Consider the following 20,617-nt stretch of genomic DNA (forward strand, 5'->3'; position numbering starts at 1 on the left):
TCGCCTGACACTGTGTCAGCAAAGAGGAAAAAAAATGAAATAAATATTGTCTTTCTCTCTGTACTGAGAATTCAGCATTTGAATGTTGGGTCCTTCACAGTTGTAAACAAGAAAGGTAAAACTTCGAGCCAGATTCCGATAGGGAAGATAAACCTAAGTGCAGTTTTGATGTAGCAGATATCCATTACTGTTCTTTGCTGTCTGACTTTGTAGATAGTCTAATTGCTATGGATGCTGAAGAAGGAAGGGGAAACAAAGTAAAAAAAAAACAAACAAACAAACAAAAAAACAACCAACATCATATGAATCCTACCAATAAAACACAAAGAAAGACAGAAAGACTCTGGCACATTCTATTTATCTTTCTTTACTGGAGCTAGAGGTCCTTTTATCAGTCAGCAATAGTTTTAAGATAATTTGCATGAAGCCTAGCAATTTCCTATAGTACTTCCTGGTACCTTGGTTCCAACCTGACCATTTGTTCATTAACAAATAAATTATGACTTGCAAACAGAAATTTAATCGCTTAATCACCTCTTCCATACAAAATCTACCAAACTGAATGTTGAGCTTTTTGAAAAATAAATACATAAAAATTCTACTCCTTTAGTGCAGATAACTTGTTTTTAAATAACCCATCACTAAAGGAATTAATGTCTGTAAAAAACTTTGAATTAAATCATGTTGTAATGTGTTTGTGCAGTTTTATTAGTGCCAGTTACAGCTGAATGACTCTGTAAATACTGATAGGGAAAAAATTGTAAAGCTTGTGATTTATTCTGAATTCCCCCCCCAAAAAAAACAGAATATAAAAATACTGCAAGAAACCAAATTACTTTTTCAATGTTTCATTTTATCCTTCTTTGGGGATCTGCACAGGAACTATTTGTCTCTGCAAACTGTCCCAGATGAAAGTGTACTTATCTGTTCTCACATGGGCAAGATGCAATCTAGTGTGTCCGTAGCATTAGTAAATTGCATGCAACTTTGATGACATTTTAGAAAAAATAAATTGGGGGTTCTAAAGATTGAGAAATGGTTTTCAATAATTCAAGAGAAATGTATATGAATTCACACCACCCATCTAGCTAGCAAATATGTTCCTCATGTTTTAATTAGAATGGGTACAAAGGCCCTTACATTGGTATCTATAAAGGAATAGAAGATGGAAAAGAGCACTTAAGAAAATGGGCAATGTAGCTTAGGATGAATGTAAATCAAAGGTGTCAGTCTGCTGCTAGAAAGAAAAATATTGTCTTAGGCTTTACTATCATGAATGTCCTCTGTATGACAGGTGAATAACCTTTCCAGCCTTCCAGTAATGTTAAAATCTCACTTCGAGTAAGATGAAGTTCAATTCTGGTGATCAACTGCACTTCAAAGAACTTCAAAAAGACTAACTGAAGAACTAGAAAGCATGACCTAGGATAGCATTTATGGAATCTGTAAAAGAGAGAAGACTTTGAGGACACATGTTAGTCAGCTTCAAGTACACACAAAGAAGAGCTGCAAAGATTAAAGGAATAAAATTATTTTCTATATTCACTGTTAATATGTGTTAATAAGAATAAAGTGTCATAGACTCTTTTTTTTTTTCTTTTTTTTTTTCCCTTTTCTTTATTTGGTCTCTTGACTCACTGGTCTAACAAGGTTAGAAGGGTGTGGAATCTCTTCATATTTTGATTCTTGCAGATTTAGACATTTGCCAGAAGCAGCACAAGTAGTATAGATCTTGATTTGGACAGAGTAGTTAGAAGTCCTTGCAAATTCTTTTCCATCTCTTTTTTCTCCCATTTCTGGAGAAAATTCAGTAATCAATGAGAAACACTGGATATAGAGTTGTCTGACAGACAACTCCAACAAGGCTTTGGAATATTTGTTGCTAAATGTGATGCCCATACAGCAGTTTAATATTAAGACACAACAGAAATATATCTGTAAGTATAAAATAAAACTATTTCTAAGAGACTAAGCACTCTGAATTGGGGCACTTATTCTGCATTACCAATGTTACATTATGAAAGAGTTTGTGTAGTAATTCTTTTGTTCCTCTTTTCCAATTAGTGTTAAAAATTGGGCAAAACACAAAAAGACAGAAAAACATTTCCTTAAAGAAAAAAAAAAAAAAAAAAAAAAAAACAAAAAACATAGAAAAACAAATAAAGAAAAATAGAAACAAACAGAAATCCTTGCACTGTTCATTTCCATGCTGGCAAGAATTCTGCAGACTTTGTTAAAATGCTGACAAGAAAAGAAGGGGCAATATTCTTCCTTTTATTTTTTACCTTGGTGTAAATCAAGAATAACCCCATTGACATCAGTGGAATTACAGAGATGTAAAACTGGTGTATATGAGGAGGGGGAAAAAAGCCATCCAGAGAATATACTTCATTGGTTTCAATAAACTCTCTCTCTTTTAAACACAACCTGTATAAAAACCTCCAATAAAATTTTATGTGCGAGGTCTGGTGCTGAAATGACCAAGCTCCACATAGCGACTCTTTTCAGTAACATAAAATTGCAGTAAGCAATTAGAATGTTCCTATTTAAATATGCTCCAATTTGTTTTGTATCTCATTCTGGAGTAATTCTCCCACATCATCTAGTATCTCCTGTATCATCAGCACAATTTTCTCCAAGATACGGGGGAAAATTATATTGAAACTTGTATTTATATACTACCTCTTGAATATGCATTTTCCTCAGATGCTACATTCCAAGGAATTTCTTCAGTAGCTTAGATGTTACCTTGCTAGCAATTATATTCAAAATTCTGTTTTGTATTACTTTATTACCACTATGAGAGTACCAAACCATCCCCAGCACAGACAGCATGCAATCATGGAGTATTACAAATTAAAGTATGATAGAGCACGTTATTCAACGTTTCAGTCTTGTATGAACTCGTTTAGGTTTCAATTTACCATCATATTTTGCATTTGAGTAGCAGCATATGAAAATACTAATATTCAAGATTAGACTTCCAAAGTAATTTGGCCAGTATCTGGATGAAGTTAAAAAACTATTTCAGCATAAATTACTGGTCTTAGATTACCACATTTCCCCCTTAAGAATGAATACATCTATTTTAGTGAAATTCTGTAAATGTCAAGTTTATGATCACTCATATGTTGCAATTCTGTTGCTGTGAGTAATCAATTGAAAAGTCAGAATTGACTTTTTTCCTACAACTACTATGGTTATTATATTGAGGAGAAATAAGTATTTGAAATGTTTCACTATTGATTAGTGTAGGTAGTTTGTTTAAATTCTACAAGATGAGCCAAAACTTTAGATGCCTTTGACATGTAAACCTGCAATACTTACTATCAAATGATAATCTAGTTAGAACACAGCAGAGAGAGAGACGTTTCAGGGATGAACTGTAGAAATAAGTCTGGCATGGTAAGGAGATCAGATGAGAATCACAGAATGGCCCAGGTTGGAAGAGACCTCAAGAAATCTCCAACCCCTGCCACATGCAGGGCCACCAACCTCCACATTTAATACCAGACCAGCTTGCCCAGAGCCCCATCCAACCTGGCCTTGAACACCTCCAGGGATGGACAAGGGCATCCACAGCCTCTCTGGGCAGCCTGTTCCAGTACCTTACCACTCTCTGGGTAAAGAATTTCCCCCTGATGTCCAACCTAAATCTCCCCTCCCTCAACTTAAAACCATTTCCCCTTGTCCTACACATATCAACCCTTTCAAAGAGTTGATTCTCCTCCTGTTTGTATGCTCTGTTTAGGTATTGAAAGGCTGCAATGAGGTCTTCATTGCTCTCCTCTGGCCCCTCTCCAACAGTTCTCTTTCTTGTACTGGGGGATCCAGACCTGGAAACAGTACTCCAGATGGGGCCTCACAAGAGAGGGGGACAATCATCTCCCTGTCCCTGCTGGCCACCCCTCTTCTGATGGAGACTGTTCAAACAGGGCTCCTATTTAAGTTTGTTGAAAAATTTTATCTAGGAAAATAAATTATTGAACTCAAACACCATTTCTATCCTTCAGTTAATCCAAGTTATTAGAGGATATCAAACAGATGAGATTATTTTGAGTTAATTCCATCACATGTTCACTATTAAATGATTTTTTGTTTTTCCTAGCCTTTAAAATACAGAATCACAGAATCGTAGAATCATTAAGGTTGGAAAACACCTTTAAGATCACCTAGTACAATCCCAACTCATTCCCACTGTGTTCCTCAGTGACATACTTCCATGATTCTTGAACACCCTAAGGCTGGAGACTCCACCATCTCCCCTGGGCAGCCCCTTACAATGTCTTACTATTCATTCTGAGAAGAAATCTTTCTTAATATCCAACCCAAACCTTCCTTGGTACAACTTAGGGCCATTACCTCTTGTCCAGTCAACATACATGTTAAAATAAAAATAAAAAAAAAAATAAAAAAAAACAAAAAAAACCAAAACTTTCAAAACAGAATTAAAATACTTCTTTGTGAAAATTTTCACAATGCCACTGACAATATTATTTTTGAATTAGCTTTAGTATCTCTATTTAGTCTTACCTACATGGACATTTTGGTGTAGTAGACTGTAAATATCCAAGACCTCTGACCTTGATAAGAGTTTGATTACTTTAAGGATATGAGAATTTTCATGAATTAGAATGAGTATATTTTAAAGCACTTGTTCTACTATGAAGTGGAATACTGCTGGAGGAGAATTGCTGGAGGAGAAATGTTCAAATTTGAATTAAAAAATTGTACAGTATAAACAAAACACATTTACTAAAGAAGTATTTAGGCCCAGAGTATTTGAACTAGGAAACTGAAGAAGTCAGTATGAAATACGAAGAATTCCTGAAGCCCAGTTCCAACAGTTTCTGCTTTCTGCCAAATTAAAAAATTAGTTTCTAGCAAAAACTCACTAAACTTAACAATCTCAAAAACACCTTCCACTTATTGTGCTTGGTATTGTTTCAACTCAAGTTAAAAGCATCTCTTCAAAAGTCTTTCTAAATCCTATGTCTTTCAAGGAAATATGAATATGTAGGTGTCTCTAAAAACATCAATTGATGTTGCCCAAATCCTCCTACCAACTAAGAACAAAAAAACAAATATTATGTATCATGTGTGGATGTAATATTATGTGTGGAATAGATACAACATATTTAATTACAGTTGTTTTTGTGGTTACAGAACCCAAAATGCATGCAATGTTCAGTGTTTCTAAGACTGACAGTGGACAGCAATCTATAATTAACTGCAGTAAGCCTGATTTTAATTAGCCTATAGCTTCACATTTCAAATGTACATATGGTGTGCCTTCAGATATACTTAGCGTGAATGCTCTGTAATCCTTACTGTCTTCACCTCATGAATTTTTCTCATTATAAATACTATGGGCATCTTTTCAGTTTCTTACCACTATATTGAATATTTCCTCTGCCTTAGATGAAAACTTACACAATAATTTTTGCTCATTTTATTCATTATGAAGATGACTAGTTTTCATTTTTACAGTCCTGTGTATTTTCAAATATCTTGAAAAATATCCCATAATTTTATTATCCTGTGTATGCAGTACATTTTATTATCTTATTTACACATAAAGACAAATTGAGAAAGCAACAGGTAAAATTAACTTGTTTGAGGACATGCAGGAAATAATCAATAGCAGAAAGTCTCAGTTTCATTGCAGGGGAGCTGGATGAGATGACCTTTAAAGGTTTCTTCCAACTCAAACAATTCTAAATCCTTTATCAAAACAAGGAAAATACACGTCCAGTCTTCCAATCTCAAGAATACTGAATGAAAACTGGTGATGGAGCTTGAACAAGCTAGTCAAAACAAAAGCAAAAGGAAATAACAAATTATCACACTCATCAGAGCAGTATCACACAAAAGCAAAGTGCAGGAGTCTCTAAATATGTCAGATGTTTTTCTGTACTCTCTGAAGATCTAAGGACCATTGTGGAAGTCAGTCCTGACTTAATCCTTTGTTGTATGCAAATGTAAGTTCAAGAATTATCAAATTGCTAACTAAAACTGACTACTGCCCTTGTAATTTAGTTTGATTTCATAGAATCATAGAATCACAAGGTTGGAAACAACCTATAAGATCATCTGGTCCAACCGTCCATTCCTTCTTTCAAGGAATAAAGTTTCAAACAATATATATCATAATAGTGAATTACCATGTATGAGTTTCATTAAAATACAAACAAATGAATACAAATCATGTGAGATAAGAAAAAAGTAATTATATTGCTCCTTCTCAAAGCAGAAAAGATGGGTATGGCACCCTGGCACTAGCCAGTGCTCGTTTTCCTAGTTGTTTGAATTTAGCATACCAGAATTTTCTTGTCCTACATCTAGCCATATTTTCATCCTGTTAAGGAATCGATAATTATGACTAGCTTGTTCAGATGTGTTCATGCTCTGTGTGACCAAATACTGAAAGGTAACCATTCAACATCTCTGCTCATGCAGTTATGGCAAACGTAAGATCTGCCTGCCTGCCTGGAAAGAGACAGTAACATTCTGTTTCAGCTCCATGCCTGGCTGTTAAAGTTTTATCCTGTTTGAAATGACAATATTTGGAATCAGAATATAAATGTATTGGGAGTTTTGGGCTCTGCACCTGAAGTTAAATTCTTTGATATTGAATCTTTGTAGGGATGCTAGATGGTGCCTTTGTGAACTGAATTCATATTCATATATTCAAAGACAGCTTTTATATTTGATATCTATAAACTAGGAAAGATTAGAGTACTAGTATATCCATCTTTTCGCACTCCTTATATCTTCGTGCAATCTCATGCATGCTTCAGTTATCAACGTGGTATCTGCGTGATTTCTGTGTCTTAACACTGTGGTTAGAATAAATTCTGTGTCCCTCAGACATGGCTCTGAATATTTTACAGTGATCTTCCGTAGAGCTTTGTCAGGAATGAAATGGGAGACAGAAAAATAAGTCAGTTTTCAGGCATAAGAAAAAATACATTGAGGGTAGTATAGCCACATTGGTGTTTTTGTCAATCACAAATCAGCTTCAGAAACAGGACTGGAGCCCTCCCTATATGATAAAAATCATTCTAGGTGGAAAAGTGTGCAAGACACATACGAAAGGATACATAGATAACTGGCTGAGTACCTTAAGCTAAATAAAACAGGAGGAAGAGAAGAAGATGCTTTGAATATAAATATTTCATATAGTTAGAGACATTAATTTTATGCTATGTATCTTTGTGATGTTGAAGTAAATGAGAGCATCTTGTATGACAGAATGAAACTAAATCTTGTAGTATTTTTAAATTATAACACCAAATTCTATTCATTTTGACTTACAGTCAAATAGATTTTTTGTTGGATATCATGTTCTCTGAGCTAACTCGATGCAATAAGAGAGTGATTACTAATTTCTATTCTTTCTTCTGTTCACACAGTAGGAGAAGTGTTAATGAGTTTTTTATAAATAACTATTACAGAGGCAATTGGAGTTACAATACTTAGAGAAAAGGAATATTCCATCCAATTTATGCATTTGTCTGAATAGCTTCTCTTGATCACACGTGGTAGGAATTAATTCTTGAGAGACAGATGTCCAGAGAAGGACTGTTCAACTGTTTCCCCATGTGAGTACCATAGCTCTATTTCTTACTGCTTTAAAATATGTATTTATGTAACAGTAAATCTCAGACGTCACATTCACACGTGCATTTGTGTACAACTCTTCAGGGCCAGATGAAATGCATGTCAGGGTTCTGAAGGAACTGGCTGATGTGATTACCAAGCTGCTCTCCATAATATTTGAAAAATCGTGGCTGTCAGGCTAACTCCTTGGTAACTAGAAAAAAGAAAATATCACTCTTATATTCAAGAAGAGGAGGAAGGAATACACAGAGAACTATAGGCTGGTGGCCTTGCATCTGTGCCTGGGAAGATAGTGGAGCTTATCCTCCTGGAAGAAATGTACATGTGAGAACACACATGAGATATGGAGGTGATCTGAGATAACCAGCAGGGCTTCAAAAAGGACAGACTGTGTTCAACTCATGCAGTGGTATGGATGGAGTGGTAGCATCAGTGGACAAAGGAAGGACAGCTGATATTGTCTGCTTGGACATCTACAAGGCCTTTTACACAGTCCCACACCATGTCCTTATCACTAAATTAGAAAGATATGAATTTGAAGACAGGTCTGTTTAGTGGATAAAGAATTGGTTGAATGTCCACAGCCAGAGGACCCCTTCTTTCCACAAAAAGTAGGCACATGAGAACCCAGTGAGGTTTAACAAGGCCGACTGTAATGCATTGCAGTTGGTCAAGGAAATCCCAGATACAAGTACTTACACACTGGGAGAATAACTCTCTTGAGAGCAGCCATGCAGAGAAGGACTTGGGGGTCCTGATGGACGAAAAGCTGTATGTGAGTCAGTTGTGTGCACTTGCCAACAGAAGGCCAACAGAATCCTGTGCTGCATCAAAAGAGGGGTGGCAGCAGAGAGAGGGAGGGGACTGTCCTTCTCTTCTCTGCCCTTATGAAGTGCCATCTGCTGTACTGTAGCCAGGCCTGGGGCCCCCAGTTCAAGAAGGATACAGAACTCTCATTGCTCTCTATAACCTCATTGCTCTCTATAACTTCCTGAAGGGAGGCTGTAGTGAGCTGGGGGTCGGCCTCTTCTCTCGTGTCATTAGTGATAGGACCAGGGGGAATGGCTTCAAGCTACGGCAGGGGAGATTCAGGCTGGACATTAGGAAGTATTACTTTTCAGAAAGGGTGGTCAGGCACTGGAACGGACTGCCCAGGGAGGTGCTGGAGTCACCGACCCTGGGAGTGTTCAAGGAAAGGCTGGATGTTGTGTTGAGGGACATGGTTTAGTAGGAGCTATTGGGAATAGGTGAACGGTTGGACTGGGTGATCTTTTAGGTCTTTTCCAACCTTGGTGATTCTATGATTCTATGATTCTTGGAGTGGGCCCAGAGAAAGGACATGAGGGTGACCACAGCACCTCTACTACAAAGAAATATTGAGGGAGTTGGGCTCAGTCAGCTTGGAGAAGAGATAGCTCTAGGCAGTCTTCATTGCAGCCTTTTAAGTGCTTGAAGAGTGCTTACAGGCAGGAGGGCGACTGACATTTTACAAAGTATGATAGTGACAGGACAAGGAGAAACAGATTTAAACTAAAAGGGGAAAGATTTAGATTAGATGTTAGGAATAAACTTTTTTTACGCAAAGGGTGTTGAGGTGCTGGATTAGGCTGCTCAGAGAAGCTGTGGATAGCCCATCTCTGGATGGAGGCATTCAAGGTCAGGATATATGGGATCCTGGACAGTCTTTTCTATTGGTTGGCAACCCCACCAATAGCAGGGGGTTGGTACTACATGATCTTTAAGGTCCCCTCCAACCTGAGCCATTCTGTGATTTCATCAAGATAATTCGCAAACCCTGGCTGGTTAATTTGGTTACCTCTCTTTCTCAAATTTAATTTTGGTTTCTCAAATACAAGCTAAATGTAATTTAAACAATCAAAACAATATGCTTCCTACCTGAGCTACCAGAGAAAATATTTTAGACTTTAGTAAACTTTTTTTTTTACACATAAATTATAATGTCTAAGATAAGAAATACATAGAAAATCTAGAATATTAGCTTACATTTACTCTTACTGCAAACAAACTTGAGTTGCTATGGCACAGTAACATTTTTCACTTACAGATTGTACAGCATATATCAGATTAAAAATTGTAAATATAGATGAGTGACAAGGATAAACCCATTAAGTTCTAAAATATGAAAAGACTGTAAAATGTATTAAAAAAATTGGTCAGTCAAGCAGATCCTTTGAAAATATAATCAATCTTGGTTAAATAGAGGCTGAAACTGTATAAACAAGCTATTACTGATCAAAGAAATTACTTTGAATTTAAGAGTAAGTAGTGCAAAAAACATCTTATGCTTTGATGCAAAACACATATGGAAGCATATTCTAAGGAAGATGGAAAGATTTCATGGATGATTAATGTCTATGCAGCAAGAAAAAAAAAAAAGGTGAGAGTATGGCTTCATTTAATGCAAACATGATTGTGATCCTCATTCTGCATGAAATTCAAGTTCATGCTCATCTATTTCTGGTCTTTTTGAGAGCTTAAAGTTCAGCACATTGCTGAACTGTGGAGATGTGATGAATATCAATAGGAGTATGTGATTAAATAAATAATAAAATGCATTTTAAATATCTCACATCAGAATTAAGTTTTCAGTGCTTAGTTTGTTACAGAATCAGTTTCTGTGGAGAATGACAAGGAATCGAAGCACAAAGTTGAATAATGCAAAAGGAATCAACAGGAGACTAGAATGATTTTCTTAGCAATTTATAATCATAAATGGAAGAAATTTATTCCATATGGAAGTATTTGGAATAGATACCAATAGCTGTTCCTGTAGTTCCAGGGACAGACAGTCCATAGGAAATTATTTGATAATTTATTTTGATTACCTGTGTGTTACAAACACTTGCGCTTTACTGTCATGCCTGTATTGAACACAAAGAAGAAACACATTTAGGTGTGTCTAAAATGCATCCCTGAATGCAATGGAGTCTTAATATAAAGATTATCTGTATATAGAGAAACATTTTAAACTAAATACATTTTCCATTTGAAATTTTCATTCTGTTAGATAGCAAGGATAGAGAATGGTAGAAAAGTAATGTCCTTAAAACAAAGCTTATTAAGAAACCAAAAAACCAAAACCAAGCAAAGCCAAATTACCAACAAAACAATATTTTTCACAGCAGAAGAAAATATCATCAACTGGCTTTCTATTAGAAGATTAATCTCAATTTCAAGTGCAGACTTCCAGTCCTGTTGCTGTTGGTGCAGGTAACAAGAAAAATAAATGGAACTTCATGGAACCTACTTGACTTGGGCTTAGGATTTCTTCACTCGCTATTTCAGTCACCAGTCTTTGTGCTTAGAAAACTGACTTATTTCATGGCATTGCTTCTTCAGGCATTACTGTAAAACCAATGTCTTTCCTATGTCTAGGAGCATATACAGAAAACTGCACTTTTACATTTATTACACAATAGTATTTTCAGTGTTATGGTATTTTTTAGATTCTTATATCACAGAAGATCTACTATCAGAGGATACACCATCAGCAATTTGATGAACAATACTGACAAGTATTGAAACTACTGAAATTTTCTTGGTAGCTAACAGTTCATTCTATCATTTAAACAGTATCTTTTCATGCAGCTAAGATAAATAAGCAAAATGTGTAACTTTCTGTGGTTGTTTTTGTTCCCCCTTTCATCTTTGTTAGAATCTGCAAACAGAAGTTGCTGTCATCTTTTCTCAGAGCCTTACACACCAAATCAACCATGAAGAGACTGTGAGGACACTGAGCATTCACACGTTCACCATCCGTAGTTAGATATGAAGGGCAAGAATACGCCACAGAAAAAATGGCAATTGACCCACAGAATAACAGAATGGCTCAGGTTGGAAGGGATCTCAAGGATCATGAATCTCCAACCCCCCTGCCACATGCAGGGCCACCAACCTCCACATTTAATACTAGACCAGGCTGCCCAGGGCCCCATCCAACCTGGCCTTGAACACCTCCAGGGATGGAGTATCCAAAGTCTTTCTGGGCAGCTGTTCCAGCACCTCACCTCTCTCTCTGTAAAGAACTTCCCCCTGACATCCACCCTCAATCTTCCCTCCCTCAACTTAAAACCATTTCCCCTTGTCGCGCTATTATCTACCGTTCTGATGAAGCCCAGGATACCATTTGCTTTCTGAGCTGCAAGAGCACACTGCTGGCTCATATTTTCATCCACCAGGACTCCCAGGTCCTTCTTGGCAGGGCTGCTCTTAAGGACTCCTCCTTCCAGTCTGTATATATGCCTAAGATTCCTCCAGCCCAAGTGCAAAATCTTGGACTTTACTGTGTTAAACCTCATTAGACTCACCCAGGCCCACCTTTTAAGTCTGTTGAGGTCCCTCTGAATAGCATCCCTTCCTTCTACCATGTCACCACTCAAGTTAGTATCAACAAAGAAGACCCAAGGAAGTCTGCCTGGAACACTGCTTCATTTTACAAGACTTTGAATTTAGTACTGAGAAATAAATACATACTAAGTCATGTTTCTCCGAGTGGGATTCAGCCCCACTTGAATTCAGCACACTTGAATTTGGTGACAGCACTTAACATCACTGTTTTCAACCGCTTGAAAAATCATTGTTTCTCAGGATGCTCCTCTCAGTATTTGTTAGCAGATCTGTGTACTTGTGTAGGGCAAGAGTAAAAAATGGCTATATCAAAATTAACAATTTAACTAAATTTAACTTCAGATATCAAAGTAATGTTACCATTGTGAATTCATTGCTCTTATGGTTGCAGCTTGAAGTGCAACCACAAAAGGTACCATAATTAAAAAAAAAAAAAAAAAAAAAAAATTCCTTTAGTATCACTGACATTCTTCCATCTTTCACCAGGTGAGCACAGAGTATTTCAATCTATACTTAATATGCTGCTTTTCTTTTGCTACTCATTTAGTACTTGGAAGCTCCAGGGGACCTGCAGAAGCATAAAGATTTGTCAAAAAATAAATACTGTGGAGCTATGTACATTAACACTACATAAAAGGAGGAAGAGGTATTTGAATGGGGCTAAAATGTTGCTCAGGAAGATACTGGATGGGAAACTGAAGCAGCACGTTTGTTCTTCCATCCTACAATCTCTCAGCAGGACAGCTTAGGACCTACATTGTAAATTAAAATTACCACAGAAGGTTCCTCTCTCAGAACCATTATCTGACACTCCTGAAGAAGAATGGCATATATTCTGGCAGAAATCAGTTTCCAGAGGAAGCCTTATGTATTCAGAAGATGCACTATTCACTTCGAGTGAAACTGTTTTGTTTTGAAACTATTCGACTGAAATTCCCAAGCTTCCAAATCCTCAAACTGGTATTTTCATAAAGTATATAACAGCAATGTGCAATTTCAGTCTGCTATTTATAATCCACATTAACAGGATACAGCACTTAGTCTCTCCTCTACCCTGAATCTGGTGTGATGTTGCAAATACAGGTATTTCACAGAAATTTACACATATCCTCATTGTGGCTGCTGAAGCCACCTAATCTGGTGGGTTTGGGTATATCAGCATCTCTGCACCTATTGTATTGTAACCTTTCTCAATGTAGCTGTGATAATCCTTCAAGATGTACAGCTTTTAGGAAAAAAAGAACCCAAGACATTGGCTCTAGGACACAGAGAAGACCATTCTTGGTGAGCTTCCACAGTAAGCAAAAATCTGGTATGCAAACAGAAAAAGGAGATTCCCATGTTCTATACTTTGTTCAGTTTCGGCTTTATCCAAGTTAGAAGCAATTGTGCAAGGGTGCCAGATTGTGAGGCTGCCAGAGGAGATAGTAGAGTCACCATTCCTGGAGATGTTCAAGAAGCATGTACACATTGCAGTGAGGAACAGGGGTTAATGGATGTGGATTGATGGCTGGTCTAGGTGACCTCAGAGAACTTTTCCAACCTTAATGATTCTACATAGGCTTAAGCAGATTTGCAAAACCTTAGACCAGCAGTAGTTACCTTACACTGATTACTACTATTGTAACTGTGGATAAACAAAACCCAAGAGGAGATATGTTCACATAATCTGACACTTATTTTCTTCTTTCCAGCGATGTACTAGTTATTTTATCTTCATGAACAGCCTGCAAATGATAAAGTCAATAAAAATTGGGAAACATTCACCTGTGGTGCATCATCTGCCTAGGAGTAACACAATTGTCCCAAGCATTTTGGCTAGGAATTTTTTTCACAAATTCTGAAGGCATCTGCCATGCTGTTACTGTGGTCTGGAATTCCCAAAGGAACACTGACAACTCAGAAACAGAAGGTGAAGAGGGCTCTGACAATGCGAACATTGAAGAACAACATGCAGATTGAACCCTGGGGAATATCTCACAAAGTGTTTCTGCTCAGCTGAGTGGAGGAGAGAAAAGCAAATCCAATAGCTATAATAAAGAACAGACAAATAAAGGGGAAGCAAAGAAAAACAGAAACTGAAAATAAATTTGTGAAATAGTAAGTGATGCTGGCAAAGCAGGTGAGGAAATGGTACTTCTGATCAGATACCCCCAGTCAGGAGACATTAACAGCTCTGAGTATCCTAGGACCTTTCTATAGAAGAGGATTCTGAAAGATCTGTGACAGGAGAATCAGGGTAGTTAACATGGTAACCCAGGGTATTAAGAAATTTGTAAGGAATGAAATTTTTTTAAAGGTAGAGGAGGTGAACTGGGAGGTGATCACTGCTATTTAACTGAAAGAACAGCATGAAAATATTTGGTTTGGCATGCACTGAGCTTTTCTTTCTTCCACAGCAGCAAAAAACAAGCTTATATAAGGCTGCATTTACAAAGGAGCTGCCATTAGCCAGATCCCAACATCTCTGCTGAAAGAACAAGGATACTTTAAAATCCTGAAGCACTTCCCAGTTAAGCTCCATTTCTCAGGCTGATGGGTATGCAAATAACAGCAAGGTCAAGGATTTACAGAGCTCCTGCAGTCTCATCACATTGTCTTCTGGGATTATTGTCCAGAAATCCCAGAAAATATACAAAATCTGTAAATTCTGCCTGGATCAAAATTGTGGAGGGAAAATGGAATGTATTGTATTTTACTTTCACGTTTAGCATTTAGAAGATAAGTACTGTCTATACATTGCTTTAATATGAGGATGGGATCCTTCTCAATAGACATTTGCCCTTTAAAAAGAGTGTTGTCTATGCTACTTATCTGGTCCATATGTATGTGGCTCTGACATAAAAGTCAACATGTGGAATAATTTGGATCCAGCTGCAGGCATCAAATTAGCCAGCTACCTACTTCATACATCTATTTAGAACAGAATTAATTCCTGCTTATAATTCAAATAATCCCACCTCTATAAACAGCTACAAGAAGAGTCTAGATTGTTTTCCTGCAATTAGATATCCAACCTGTACATGGAGAAGTTCTGCATAATGAATTATGTTGTGATGATATGTGATGAAAAGGGAAACAAGGATAGAAGACTACATTTTGTACCATTTTATTATAATGCACCAGCACAATAATGTAACCTGTGAGACACTGGTGTAAGAACTCCCACGAGGATATTTGAAGTGGCTGGAGATCTACGTTCAGATGAACAGAATAAAAATATTTATTAATGCATATGGCTGTGATGCATAAATATAGAACACTGTATAGCATGTTTTAAAATAATGACTGCATATATAGTGCATCCTACTGAGTAAACAATAGGGTTCAAGAGAATTGAAATGATTATTTTTTTTTCCACTATGAACAAATGTTGCAGACTTTTGGCACCTCTTTTTCATTAACCATAAATTAAGCATTATGTTTCTTGTTTCCTATGCAAAGCACTGTGAGGTCTCTTAAGGAAATTATTATGTCATTGTATCAAAATAGTCTAGTTTCCCTACTGATGCCAGTGAATGCTACTTATTTTCTTTGCTAAGGATCCAGAAAAATTTGAATACATTCTGTAGCAGAGCAAAGACCGTATAGATAGCTTTCAAAATAGAAGCAGCAGTAAGAAAGGAAGTGAGCCAAAAGAGGAAACAAGCCAAAAAAGGCAGAAACTTACAATAAGGTTACATTAAGTGCGCTTCACTCTGGTCCCACAGGTTACACTGACTGCAGTCACACCTGTGGTTAAGTTCAGTTAAATAAAAACATGATCAAGACTCAAAATATGCCAAGTTCACAGTTCTTAGCACATTGCATGGAATCTGTAACCAAACTGAGCAACGTGAAACTCAGTTTCACATACATATCCTGATTCGCATCTTCTTTTGACCATTTGCAGTGGATTTTATCCTGTACTACTGTGACAGCAATGAAGCATTCTACCTTTAAAAGATTTTACAAGAACACGGCTTAAGAGACACAACTTGAGAGCACTTGGCTATGCTACAATATGGGTTCCAGTATGTGAATGCTATTTAACTATCTTAATACCTTTTCAGTGAACTTCAAGTGGAATTCTATGATGCTATATTTACCTATTTTTCTGCCTTAAAATGACCTCACAATGCATGAAAACCTCTACAACCCACACGCTAGCACTGAGCTGTTGAACTACAATACAGAACTCATTACTTTGAGCACTTTGAATCAGACTTCTCATAGAAGCAACCATGATATGTTAGAGTCCATGGGATACTGTATGATGCCCATAGGAATCTCACACCAATGCAGCACAGTTAAGGACTTAGTCAGTACTCTTTATAAATGCTGACCTTCAGCAGTGGGAATAGGAATCATTCTTGTCCGAGTGGAACAAAGGCTAATGATTATTTCTAGGGTCAGATAGCATTTGGCAGGCTAAATGAGACCATGTTAGGGCAACCTACACTACTGTACTCATCAGCTGTTGACACTCTACGGTATGCTAGTACTCTCCTTGCTCTGTTAATATACTTATCTTAGTCAGTTCAAGTCACTATTTCCATGGAGTATACTTTGATTAATGCTTTATAGCAAAGTCTTAATAGAAGTAAACATACTAATCAAAACTCCAAACAGGTCGAAGGCAACAAGAACACTAAATACTTCAATAAGAAAAAGCCTTTAAAGGTAACTTAAAATTGTCATGACAGTGCTTTATCCAGCATTTGTCTTCATGGTCATCCAAGTTGTGTATGGCTACAAATACCTAGTGTTAAAATATATGCTTACACATATATATATATGCATGTGTATCTAACTATATTTATATATATATATGTATGTATATATTCACAATTGCCTTATAACGTATAAAATATTTATTTACATAAAAAATAAGTAACAATATATGTTTTGTTTTATGACTAGCATAATGGCATGTGATTACTGCAAACATATTATTAAAAAGTAGTAGATTGTTATCGTATTGCTGTTTGTTTATTTGTTTTAATAAAATCAACTTATGCTACATTTACAAAAGTGTAATTTTCTTCATATTCTCCAGATGATCAAATAACTGGCTGAGAAAGTTGAAACAGAATTATTGAACTCCCTATAAGTACCTTGACTGATATTTAAATAGATTTATACCATTTGTTTTCAAAGATATCAGAGCTTGACTTTGAGAGAAAATCACTGAGGTTTTACTAGTGAAATTATGCCTTGATGGTAAAATCTTTATTTTACAAGGAGCAGGATTACAGCTACCCAGCCTGTGATAAAACCAGTTCAAAAAGTCTTTCTGTCTTATTCTACTTCCTGCTAGTAATGGTTTTATTGATGAACTCATAGAAATGCATTACTAAGGTTTTAGATGTTATACATATGAAATACATTTCATGATGTATGTATAAAAATTACTATAAAGTTCCCTTTTCAGAACAAATGAACACCACTTGATCAGTATTATATAAAGCATGATTTATATTACTATTATAAGAAATGTAACCATTTTTGTTTTTGCTGATATCTTTCTGATTTCATGATGTTGTAACAGCGGTCAAAGAATTAATCAAGACATTGGCATGAAATCTGAATCAAACACCATGAATTGCAACGTGGAAAACTCCAATCAGATATAAAGGAAAACAGTAAAACTGCCCCCACTGTCAAACACTGTCAAACACTGACAGAAAGGCCCAGAAGGGTTATGTAATCCTCATCGAAGGGGAAGAAAAAAAAATAATTAAAAAAAAAACAAAACAACCAGCCCAGCTGGACATAGATGTGAATAAACTGATCTAACTGCATCTACTCTGAGCTGGCTTCTGCGTGTCCTATACAAATTGCATTTTATCATCATTAATGATAATTATTTATTATTAAGTTATTCTGTGTACCTAAACCTTCCTTGAAAAATTGTTTTTGGCAATGGCCAGGTTGCCATACTTAGGTTTTGTGTGTTGGTCTTTTTTTTTGTTTGTTCATTTTTGGCAGCAAAACTAGTTTAGTGTTTAATGTTTTCTCTTCTCCAGCTGTCATACTTACACCTGATCCCTGGTACAAAACTCACTCAAAGTAGTAGCATTATATCTTTGGGTTAGACCCATGAAATGAACTTGAGGAAAAACATAAAACCATGAGGCCAAAGGTGTTAGGAGTACCTTCTTAGTGTCATATTATTAAAATGCTACAATAACATTGATAGGAAAGGACTGATGGAGATCTCTTGACTAGCCTTCTGCTTGAAGTGAGATTACTGCCAACACTGGTCATGTTTTTATCTAGCAATTCCTTGAAAACTTTCAAGAGCAGATTCCACAATCTTGGGCCAACCCTCTCTAACACTGTAATGCTCACTAGTGATAAAGCTTTTTGTAACTACTAGCATGAATCTCTCAAGCCTAAATTAGTTGCTATGAAGCGTTTGTTCTATTTGTTCTCTAATTCCCCCACTTATTTGTTGCCAGCTGCCATTTGATTCCTTCAGCAGTGAGGTTTCTCATGAGATTTCTGTTGGCCCAGTGATCAGGTTTATTCAGATTGTTCTTAACTGTAGCCCTGCCATTTTTTGAAGCAGTCACATATCCTGCATCGTCCACAAGTTGTGGGAGGTATTTTATTTCACTATCTGTTTTTTGAAAATGATACTGAGCAATAGCAGCCCCTTTGGTGCTCTACTTGTAAGATGCTAACTGCCAATCAGATGTTGAGTATCACCATCTGGATCCACTGCTGTTCCTTCTTTCAGACAATTTAACAGTCTATTCTTCAAGTTCATTCTTCCACTCCACTCTTTCTTGTATTTCAAATAGGAATACTGTGGGAGGTACTGCCCAAAGATTTACTTATGTTAGGAAACAGCCACAACTCTGTTCTACTCAACATTACCAGCCATTTCAACACAGAAAGACAAGTTGGACCCATCCTTAAACCCATATTCTCCCTGAGCTGTTACCATTCCTGAACCACTACTGTGAATCTCCATCTCACCACCATGAAGACTCAAACAAAACTGAACAAGGTAGAAAACCTTCAGAAACGAAAGCAAAGGAGGAACAGTCCACATTTATATTCTTGTCTTGTTTTAGATGGTAAAATTATTTCAGTCTCTGGAGGAGCCTCCGGATAACAATTTCTGATCAAGGCTTATCATTAAGTAGATTCGGGTGATGTTGTGCTATAACATAATAGTATTATTTAACAGTCACAGAAAAGGGAACTTGCCTTCTGTGCAGAAAATGAAGTTTCTTTTCTGTGTACATGAGATCGATTGTTGTCTGCAGAAGGAGGCCTTTGTTTTCATAAGTGGAAATTTTGGCACAGTGCAGAGGAAGATAACAGAATAAACACAGTTTAAAGGTAGAAAGGCAAAGAAGGTGGTGAGTAAATATAGGGAAATAGATAATATTTGAGACAAAGACAATGAATAGGGAAAAGGGAGAGGAACCAGAAGTATACACACACACACACAAAAAAAAAAAAAAAGCAATCAAAAAGTAGAGAAATGAGATGCTGAAGATAAAACCGATTAAGGTCTGTAATAAAATCTCATTGTGCCAAACAGGGAAAAACACTGACTCATGAAAGTCATTTAGTGGAAGAACACAATAAGGTAAGGAGAAAACATGAACAATAAAGCAAAACAGACTGAGTTTATAAGTCCAAATTAGATTTTGGACTTGGATCTTGTGATTTTCATAGATGTCTCTTAAATTGCCATGACTGTATCACTTTGTCAGCAACCACAGAAACTTTTAAAGAAGAATAGCTATGTAGAGGAAAAGCAATGTGTTCTACTCAGTCTCTTAACCTGAGTACGGAGATAACAACGAACAGAAAAAAAATTCTATGACTCCATTTTTTGCACTTTCAGGAATTGGAAATGATCCTGCCTAGACTGAATCATGCCTGTCTCAAAACCTCAGAGCTTGTTCTATGACTGTTGAACACATTCTGTGTGTTCTGACTAAGAAGACATCTCTGTCCCTAACCTCAGAAACTCTGCTGTTTTTTCTGAGTTGCCTCTTTGTTTAAGGCAGAGAAACCTTTTATGTAACTAACAAGAGCATCAGCATCATCCTATCAGATCTAGAGGGGACTTTTTATATTTGCCTATTGAAAGCTTCTTCTCAAGAATGAAGGTCTCCTCAGTGATAAAAAGAAACTGCACAATATTGTTGACCTCTGAGCATGTATTATAGCACTACTGTATAGAGTATTGGTAGGACTGTTCTATAATATTTAAAGAGATTCCTAATTCTGTATGTACAAAAGGTATAATTTACAGAAAGTATGGATTTGCTGTGCATAAATTAAGGCTTTAGTGTGAGATTGAGAGGTTATAATTCTTCTATTTGCAGGTAGTATAGTTCACTCTATTTCAAATATTCATAGTTAAATTCACACCAGAGACTATTTTTCGTTCAGAAACCAAGAAGGAAAAGAAGGCTTTTATAAGTGCCATTTATGAACAAAAATTCCTTCCTTTTAATCAACTTTGTAATTAAACTCTCAAGAAAAAGTGTTATGGAAAAAAAGTATTCTGCTAAAGTCCTTTTCTTGTCACAGATTCTTTTCACTCATTTTCTAAGTAAAACTGCCTTCATCTAACACCACTTAAGGTTTTCAATGCCTTTTTCTAAAGTGTCTC

This window comes from Tympanuchus pallidicinctus, unplaced genomic scaffold (genome assembly GCF_026119805.1).
Source record: "Tympanuchus pallidicinctus isolate F22 unplaced genomic scaffold, pur_lepc_1.0 scaffold2, whole genome shotgun sequence".
In the NCBI taxonomy this organism is placed as follows: domain Eukaryota; kingdom Metazoa; phylum Chordata; class Aves; order Galliformes; family Phasianidae; genus Tympanuchus; species Tympanuchus pallidicinctus.